Source organism: Asparagus officinalis, unplaced genomic scaffold, assembly GCF_001876935.1.
Source record: "Asparagus officinalis unplaced genomic scaffold, Aspof.V1 AsparagusV1_Un553, whole genome shotgun sequence".
Lineage (NCBI taxonomy): Eukaryota > Viridiplantae > Streptophyta > Magnoliopsida > Asparagales > Asparagaceae > Asparagus > Asparagus officinalis.
This window is the reverse complement of record NW_017972816.1, coordinates 76,834-87,633: the sequence shown is the minus strand read 5'-3', so window position 1 is coordinate 87,633 and position 10,800 is coordinate 76,834. Positions and strand designations below refer to the sequence as shown.

The 10,800-nt window shown below is 35.2% G+C and overlaps 1 pseudogene; it reads left to right on the top strand.

Moving 5' to 3' along the window:
• Nucleotides 1-8,257, top strand: part of LOC109827923 — a 13,318-nt pseudogene extending 5,061 nt beyond the window's left edge.
• The last annotated feature ends 2,543 nt before the right edge of the window (nucleotides 8,258-10,800 follow it).

Genomic DNA, 10,800 nt, shown 5'->3' with positions numbered 1-10,800 from the left:
CCCCCCCCCCCCCCCCCCCCACCCCACCAAAAAAAATAAATAAAAACGCTTTTATCTGGAACCTTGGGCTTGGGCACCTAATCCTTTCCCCCATGCAACTCTATTGAGTGTCATCTCCTCCGTTAAATTAGACCAGATGTTTTTCTGTTAATGGATATTCTAACTGTGATTCTGTTTCTCATGGTGCATATTTATCACACTTCTCTCTTTCAGATCAAGATTCTGTACGTTTGTTGGCCGTTGAGGGTTGTGCAGCACTTGGGAAGTTGTTGGATCCCCAAGACTGTGTAGCACATATACTTCCAGTTATTGTTAATTTCTCACAGGTTTGTCTCAGACATCCTGTGCATACTGGTTAGATATTGTATTACCTTTGTGCCACTGCTTTAAACTGTTCTCAATCTATGTAAACTAAAACAAGATGCCTTTTGTTATCGCGTGAAAGTTGTGGAGAACTTTTTTTTTCCTTTACTTTATTATGATCATGATCTTCACCATTGTGTTCATGGCTTTTTAACAGGACAAATCCTGGCGTGTTCGTTATATGGTTGCAAATCAATTGTATGAGCTATGTGAAGCTGTCGGCTCAGAACCTACCCGGTATTTCTTAACAATATCCTGAAACTATTGCTAAACATATTCAAGTGTATGTTGATTTATGAACTCAAGTTTATCCGAAACTGCTGATTTTAAACACTTGATTTTCCTTGATTGCAATTTGCAGCTTACATCACTTATAGATGCAAGATCTAATTCATATGATTTGTCCATTATTTTAGGGCGGATTTGGTGCCAGCATATGTTAGACTACTTCGTGATAATGAGGCTGAAGTACGCATAGCAGCTGCTGGGAAGGTGACCAAGTTTTGCCAGATCTTGGACCCACAGCTTGCAATCCAGCACATTCTTCCCTGTGTGAAGGTACCATGACTTTGAGTTTTTTTCTTCGAAAAGTATCCTATTACATGTTTTCTTTTTTCTGTCATCTTTGTTCTTGTTCACGTTTATTATTGTCCTCTGTTACACGTGGACGAATTTCCAGGAATTGTCATCAGACTCATCACAACACGTGCGATCAGCTCTAGCGTCTGTGATCATGGGTATGGCTCCAGTCCTGGGAAAGGTATGAGACCGCACTACAAAGATACTTGATTTTCTAAATACATGCAGCAATCGAAAGACAACTCATATTTCTTCATAGTGTGCATGCGTTTATCTATGATTTTCTTGTTGGATGCTCTGGACCTCTGGTATCCAACTCTTTATGAGATAGTTTATCAAGCTCTATCTTGCCATGTGGGGATAGGCCTAGGTAGTCCTACTTGAAGTTTTATTTTCACTAACCTACACGATATATTGGACGATATATCCTTTTATAAGCCTCTGCAAAACGATATGGTCTTATTATCCTTTACCACTTTTTGGTAATTTTGGGCGATATATTCCCGACATGGCTGATATATTAGCTGATATGTTGGCTGATATGTCCTTTTGGATGGCTTGTTGCAAAACGGTATATTGATTTTGACAATTTTTGTGCAATATATCACGATTTTCCTGATATATCAAGTGATATTTTAGCCTACAAAAAGTCGGTTGAATGTTACAATGTCGCTTTGGGCGTTTATTTGTTTTAAAAGATTTGTTAATGATCCTAAACATATATTATTTACATTTTGTATGCTTAGATTTTATCAAGTATGTTTACATTTTAGGACGTTATATTATATGTAGACATCATCCGATAGGACACTCTGATATTTACTAGATATCCCCGATATTTCTCCGATATCTGCCTGATATGGATTTTGGTCATCCGGTATTTCCCTCATATCTGATTTCTAAAACATTGATATATGAGTATTGCAACTTGAAGTTTAGCTTTATACCTAAAGAGAATTACTGCATATTCAAAATAAAAAAATAAAAAAATAGAGCAGAAGTTATATGGCCAATAATTTTGTCCCCCCTTTACATAATGTTCAACATAACCTTAGGGTAATGCACGCAAGTTATTTTGGTAATATTTGTTAAAGTTTGATGGTAGATCAAATATTTAAGACTTCAGTTACTTCACATCTTAATAACAACCATTCTCAAACTTTGCAGAAGGGGTTTTTGCCAGATTTTTGTTTTTTGTGGTTAGCATCTGGCAATATCTGGCTGCCACAAATGACTACCAGCTTTACTCATGTGAAACAGACACCTTTTTTACTTCTGGTGGAAAACAAGCTGCCTAGGCTTCACATTTATGATTTTATGATTTTTCCATTAGCCAAGCTGCACAGGCTTCACAAAACCTTCAGCAAAAGTTTGTGACTTGATACAAATTTGATCTGTATCTGATGTAAACTTGATCCAAATTCAGGTGTATTTTATTTTCTATCTGGATATTATACCATACCCTTGCATCAAACTGATGTATACTTTATCAAATTCTAATTTTGTGTAGCAGCGATGTTATGTGCACGGGCAATTTGTTACTGTAAATCTACATATATTTACATCCTGGTTTTATTAAATGCTTTTCAAAAGCTTTATCCAGATTCGTTGCTTGAATTTCAAGTTATGGATCTCTTCATGTGAAATATATAACTATCGGTACACAATTAGTTATTGCAATGCCAGTTTTGTATGCTCAAAATGGCAGTTTGTCAATTTTTTTCCTTTCAGTATTATTGTTATACCTGTTATACTGATTCTGTGTGAGATATGGTAGTGGCAACTTACTCAAATTGTTTGTGTGCTGATTAATTACTTCTCTTTAAAGAAAATTTTCCTTAAGTATTTACCTGTCAGATCATCTACCCTCACTATTATTGTACTGTGTTTTTATTGGAAAGCTCATCTATTTGTTGCATTTTTTGCAGGATGCAACGCTTGCACTGCTCCTTCCCATTTTTCTTTCTCTTCTAAAGGATGAATTTCCTGATGTACGATTAAATATTATCAGCAAGTTAGATCAAGTTAATCAGGTACATATATGTTTATAGACTCAGTTCAAGTGATCATCAATTCACTAAACTATCATGTAAGAAAATTAATTTTTCATCTCTTTGCCTATCTTTTCCTTTTTCTTTCACAAGTTATTACATATACAAATATATTTCTCCGTTATCGATAATACAAGAGTTAGTAGGAAATAATTTAATGGGCAAACTCTACTTTGTTTGTCTGTTTATAGACCTTAGATATACCAACAGGCATCATCTCATATATTGCAGATTTATACAAAGAGGCAACAATTTGACATAAATACATTTTAAGTCATCATCTGGTTGGTTTGTTTAAGATTATTAGAGATGTACATTTATATAAATAATCTGATAAGAAGTTGATTTTGTATTCATATGTTGAGAAATATGAATGTGTCTATCCTCTCTGTTTAAAATATGAATACGCTATAGACAATGCTAAAATACACACACACACACACATATGTGTGTGTATATATATATATATATATATATATATAGTATATAATAGTATATATATATGAGAATAATGGAGGTGAGACTGGCTGCTCACCTCTCCCGCGTGAGCTGGCAAGTGTATGACATGTGAGCCCACCACCAATGTGACTAGTAGGGGTTCACACGTCATACACTTGCAGCTCACGGATGGAGGTGAGCTGCCAGCTCACCCATCTATGTCTGCTCTCTCTCTCTCTCTCTCTCTCTATAATATATATATATATATTATATATATATATATGAAATATGAGGTATGCTTGGTACCAGCACAAAAATTGTCTTGGTAGTGAGTGTCACATCTCCCTCACTCATTCAAATGTGGACCATATTCATATGAGTAATGAGTGGATGGAGGATGAAACACATCACTACCCAAGCACAAAATTTGTGCTTGGTACCAAGCATACCCATATTCTCATATATAGTATTATTACTTATAATTATATATGCATGCAATAGTATGTATAATTTAAGTCTGTTTAGCGTTACTTAATGTAATGTAAAGGCCCATTTTACTAGATTATTCATCAAACTTGAAACTATCTGCATCGGGTCTGAGTCCTAACTTATTTACTTCAGATATGAAAAGAGTGTTTTTCGTTATGGCAATATCCACATTTGGCATGGCGTCCGATAAGAAAAGGGGAACAATACAAAAACATCAATATTGCCTGCTCTGTTTTACAACCCTGAAGACTGTTTTTTAATTCTCAAATTCTATCCTAAAGAACCTTGATCTTAACTGCATCGACTCTATTTCTTTTTGCAACCCAAATGTTTAGAGTGAGTTGGATATTGAGAAAGGACTGGTTTGTACAGAGGAAGGGATTCTTGATAGTTACTGGACTACTAGATATATGTATTGAACTGTTATTTTTTAAGATACTTGCTAGTTAGAACTACTGGATTTATGTATTGGAGTACTGGTGAAGTGATATCTTTTAAGATACTGGTAATCAAGTTGTTTAATTGTATGAAACAAATGTTTGGCTGATCCACTGAAACTATTCTTTCAGGTGATAGGAATTGATCTTCTATCTCAATCACTGTTACCAGCCATTGTGGAGCTTGCCGAAGATAGGCATTGGCGCGTCCGGCTTGCCATAATTGAATACATTCCTTTGCTGGCTAACCAGTTGGGTGTTGGGTTTTTTGATGATAAACTAGGTGCTCTCTGCATCCAATGGTTAGAAGATAAGGTAATGTGAATTCCTTATAAAAAATCCCTAACAATTTATATTTGATTTTTTTTTCTTTGTACTTCAAAGTTTCATGTGATATCAATTCCTATCCATTGTTAAATTTGCTAGTTTTTACTTGCTGATTGAATGTCCATTTATTTGATACCCATATTTCAAAGGTTATACAGTATTTCTTAATTCAACTTGTATCATACAGTGATTATGCATCAGAGTGGCCTTTAAAAGCTTGAGATTTGCTGTTATTCGCCATTTTGATAGCATTGTTTCCTATTATCAAATTTTTGGCTTGATGAATAACATTGGCGAGACAGCTGAAATGACACTACCATGCCATCTGAAAAAGATATTGCCTGTTTGGAGTTTGGATCATGACCTTTGTATACTGCTCTGCCACCTTCTGATTGGTTTTTTATGATTCACTGAGCACCATGCAGTCTTAAGCATGTTGGAATTGATGAAAAAGATTAGGACGAGCACCCGAATAGGCATACTACTGTTATAAGTTACAAGCGAATGATGTAGATTTGAATGCAAACGATGTTGATAACAGTGAATAAACATTCAGAAACATCTGTAGCAATGAAATTAATTGTAACCATTCTTTTGGTTCCAATGGTTTACAACAGGCCTTTGAACTCAAATGTCATTCTTTCCATGTTGAATTAATTGGTTATTGAATCATACAGGAATAGGATAATGTTTCTTGAATCATATATAACCAGACATTATTCTTTATTACTTTTTTCCAGGTGATACTTGATAATAAAGATGACATGGTTATCCTATACTGAGCTCTTGAGCAATTTTGATGTCTACTTTCAATTTATTAAGTATGTACCTTCATTGTTCTATAGGTTTTTTCTATTCGAGAGGCGGCTGGGCTGCCAATAACTTGAAGCGTCTTGCTGAAGAATGTGGTGTGGAATGGGCAATGCAGCATATAATTCCACAGGTATAGTTCCCTTGTACATGGTATGGAACATCACCTCTTGTTTTTTAACACTCTTTGTGAATAATGCATCAATTTTTTAAAGGTGCTCGTAGGCCATTAGAAGTTTGAGTACTGATAGCTGATTTCATGGATCTCCACAAAGATAGTGACACTGTATCCTTATTGTATATGTATCTGATATCGATATTTGTGAAACTCTTACCAGATACCTCCATAGAGATCCATATCATTTCCAGTTCTAAAATGAATTATATGCAGCATAAATTCCATTCGGATGTATATTGGATATAATATTCTTGTTATGGATTAGTTCATATTCTATTATTAATTTATATAAAATATACAAGGGATTTCATAGTTACTTCAGGGTAAATTATAAAATTTTCACATCATATGCAGTACATGTATAATTTAATTGCTCTACCTGTAACTAATCCATGCTCTTCATATAATTAAATACGCGTGTTAGATACACGTGCCCATAGCAGTGAACCATACATAGCCGGGGTAGCATGGTTCAGAGTTGATCATCCTGACATATTACAATGCAAGAACTGATGCTGAGAGGAAGAAATGAACTCATTTTGACTACTAACTAATATAAACTGTTGTATTCTTTCATTGGAGATTGTCAAAAGGAATTTGAGTCCAAATTATGAGCAAGAGTAGAAATAGTACATCATCTCGTTATCCAAAATTTTATCAGTTAACAAAACTTAAGCAAGACATCAATGTTAATGTACTTGAAAACATCCAGTAAGGAGAAAACCTATCAACCACAGACAAAAAAGTTACACAAGCAGCAGACCCCTAATGCATTACAACTTCTTTAGTCCAGTGCTGATTCAATGAAGAATTGAGGATGAACTCCTAAAATTCCTCTTTTATCACGGACCTGATCACTTACCTTTATCCACTGTGGAGTTTTAATCAGATGACCTTTATTGTCAAGTCTTCAAACATATTACACGCCCTATGGTTCATGGTACTGATCACTTTGGCCATTCAGATCATGTTAGATACTAAAATGAATTGTATTTCTTTACGGCATGTTATCAAGTAATTATCATCTAATATACATTACATGTTTCTTATCACATTGTACAGTGAATTAACCTGCAACTTTAGTTAGCTCTTTCTCTGGGGATATAATTTCTTTGTATTCTTAGGCATATAGGTAAATATTCTTTTCATTGGATTATCCAACAGTTTCCATGTTCTGCAAGTAAAAGAAATATTCGGTTTAGTATTAGTCACCATTAGACAACCCATCTTTCTAAGATTTAAAGTTCGCAAATCCTTTTACTCTCAAGAGCATCTATCCAAAAGTTCTGGATATCATGCTTCTTCACAGATTAACTTGTTAAACCTCTTTACCTTCTCGAACTGTATTATGTGGACGCTCTGAACAGGATTAAACAAACAGAATAAGCGATCCCTAGATTGCATTGGTGGCAGGTATATGGATGACATCTTCATAGATTTGTGACCCATGTTTTTGTGATTTTCACCATTAGGCATGCAAAATTTCATAATGACACATAATAAGGATATATCTTTTTCATGGTCATTTTGATCTTCTTACCACAGAGAAAATATTATCGTCTGCAAATTAACATTTCATTGGATCTACTTTTATTCTTGTTTCTTATTTTTAGTAAATTGTCTTGCAACAGAGAAGAACTTAAAATTTTCATCTTCAACGATATGATACATTTATTTATAGGTACTAGATAAGGTCAATAGTCCACATTAACAAAGTTTCATCTTCTACAATATGAATTCTATTTAATTTCTTTGTAGGTACTGGACAAGGTGACCGGTCCACATTATCTATATCGCATGACAATTCTTCAATCGATATCTCTGTTAGCCCCTGTCATGGGTGCAGAAATCACTTGCCAAAAGCTATTGCCTGTGATTGTTACAGCATCAAAGGACAGGTAAAACACTAACATATCTAATATAAAACAAAAAATTAAAATTTCTAATTCCATGTTTTGATCATACTGTACTTGAACTCTTCTAGGGTACCAAACATAAAATTCAATGTGGCCAAGGTGTTGCACTCCCTTGTGTCAATAGTCGACCACTCTGTAAGTACTAGATCTATAGCAACATCTTCTCATCATTTTCATCTTGGTTTTTTTGTACTAAATTTCATTTGCAATTTAAAAACTGCAGGTGGTTGAGGAGACGATTAAGCCATGTCTGGTTGAGTTGAGTGAGGACCCAGATGTTGATGTCAGGTATTTTGCCGGGCAAGCTCTACAGGCATGTGATCAGATCATGGTGTCATAAAGTTGGGATTTTTAGGAGTTCTTCAGCCTCAACTCATTCTTGAGTTCAGAGATATGAACAAAAGAAGTCGTAGCGCGGTTGGGCCTTGCTATTTGTGTTTATTTTCGTCTTATGTTTGATGAGTTTTGAACATTGTTAAATTTAATAGCATCATTGATGCCTCTGTAGACGTTTTGTAACCGATAATTTTTTTTGATGATGAGATGATGTTCTATTTCTTCTTTGGGTTGTACCTTGGACCCATACTCACTTGCTTATCCGAAAGAGAGGAGATAAATTCCAAGTGTTTATACTAATATTGTGAGCAAAATATGCCCATTTATTTTTAATCTAAGCGTTAGTTGTTGCTTTATCATATAGGTTGCAGGCATGAATTCAATACAATGTGGATGTACAAACTTTTTTCCAAAATGTTATGTTATTCCTAAATTTATTCTTTAAAGGATTCTTCCATTAACTTAAAGGGGTTTTTGCTTTTAGACCCATTTGTTTACTCCCATTTATTTTTAAACCCAAGTACTATTATTTGTATCTTTAAGCCCAATTCACCTTTTGTATTTATCTTTAAACCCAAAACCACTTATTTTTATATTTTGAAGATTGGGTTTAAAAATAAATACAAAATGTGAATTGGGCTTAAAGATACAAATAATAGTACATGGGTTTAAAAATAAATGGGAGTAAACAAATGGGTCTAAAAGCAAAAACCCCTAACTTTAAATCAATATCATTTTCTTCTTAATTTCACGATGCAGACACACGGAAGCCCATATGATCCTCATAAGCTCTGAGTATAGATTCTTCAAACAGTGAAAAATTATAATTAGATAACGAATTATGCGTGTAAGCCCTTGTGAATTTAAAGATAAAGTCATGACATATGCATGTAGGCGTCAAAAAATGCTAAAAGATATCCGAATACAGCTCAAAAAGGATATCATCCAAAAAGGTCAGAAAAACACAAGTATAGACTGTCTCGCACTCGAGACGGTCTTTACTGTCTCGCCGTGCGAGACAGCATTTGCTGTCTCGCTGTGCGAGACAGCCTTTGCTGTCTCGCCGTACGAGACAACCTTTGCTGTCTCGCCATGGAGACAGTGTTTACTGTCGCTCGCACAGCGAGAAGTGTTTACTTCTCGCCGCGAGACAGCTTTCAAAGCATCGAAACATGTTTTGTAACCCGCCGGACCGGCCACGCATGTTCAAGAACGTGGAACCGTCGTGTTGGCGAGAATCACGTTGGATAACTGCCAAATATACGGAGTTGTAAAACGCTGGGAAGGCAGTTACGAAAAACGCTGGGGCGGTTGAGGATTTCGAGACAGTATTTACTGTCTCGGAACCCGAGACAGTCTTTGTTGTCTCGGCCGCCGAGACAGCAAACACTGTCTCGGAAGCAGATTTTGTCCTGGAGATTATAAATACCCCCCGAAGGTCATTTTTGAGGGGGGGCCGATTTCAGAGCAGACAGAGCAGACAGAGCAGAGTTCTTGGGCTTCTGGCAATTCCTTGAGATTCGAGCTTTGACTTGATTTCAAGAAGAACGACTATCTTACTTTGATAAGATATCGTTTCAAATTCTCACTTCGATAAACGAAGGAAGAATCATTAAACCCCTCACAATTCAATCAGAATCTGTGATTTGGTGGTCCACGAGTCAAAGCACTCCCGGCACAGGCAAAGATTCCACGCAAGCAGTGATCCAAACAACGATCCTGCGTTTGTTTCTAAAGAGTTGTAATTTTTCTTTTGTTGTGTAAAAGATGTCTTATAAAAAGACTATTCCTTTGAATTTATTGTAATCGATCGAAGATATAATGAATTCCATAACGAAACCAACTTTTGACGAAAACAATGCATATATAAACAAATATGTGAATTGAATGTTATGTCATTTATTCTGTGTATATACCTTACAAAAGAATTAAGTGCATGAGGATGAGGTACAGTGCTAGGCAAGAAGCACGCCTCCTTAAACTTATCTAGCTAACACCGCACTATTAATATTTAATATGGCATTTGTTGTGATTTATACAAGATGAAGGCGAGGAGCGTGCCGCCTCGACCCCATGTGGAGCCCACACCTCAGAGAAAGAGCTTGTTGTGGGTGCCGACTCTTGTAATTTTTTTTAGATGTATAATTACGTAGGAGCGAGAAAAAAAAAAACATTCGTCACTAGCAGATAGAGATTTGCAACCTGCTGCGCAAAGACAAAAACATATATTAGACAAGATTAGTTTAACAAAAATATCATAAATCTTTTGTCTTAATCACCTACATTAGATAATAACGAAATAATGATAGAGCTTAATTATAAAAATTTGTACGCTCAGCACCCATAAGTGAACCCAAGTGGACGGTAGCCATCTGCTAAAACCTCTGTCCCTAATTTGTCTAATATCTACATTTGTTGCCACTAAACTCTCTTAGGCCCATCTAAAACTGTGAGTGGCATAATTGTAATTCTTTTAATATTCTAGTGCTGTTTTGAGGGACCTTTTCTTTATATAGAGAGCAACGAGATTGTTTTTCGAAGATACATAGATCGCACGCCAATTTGTTTTTTTAAGAGAAAAAAATGGGTGGAAAATGGATCAAGGTGAGTGTTCATTCCTTCTCTTTTATCATCTTTTTATTCAATTTATTTTCTCATGTTTTTATAAGATGTTCTTCTGATATATATTATGATGGCTTTGAGCAATTTGAATGCATTAATCTCAGGCTCAAACTAGCAAACAAAATAATAATAATAATAATAAACAAGACGAAAAGAAAAAAGAATGGTAGTTTGCTAGCATGATCAGACTTGAGGATCTTAAAATTTAAGAATTAATCATGAAACTCGTGTTGGGAGTATGGTAAATTGCATAA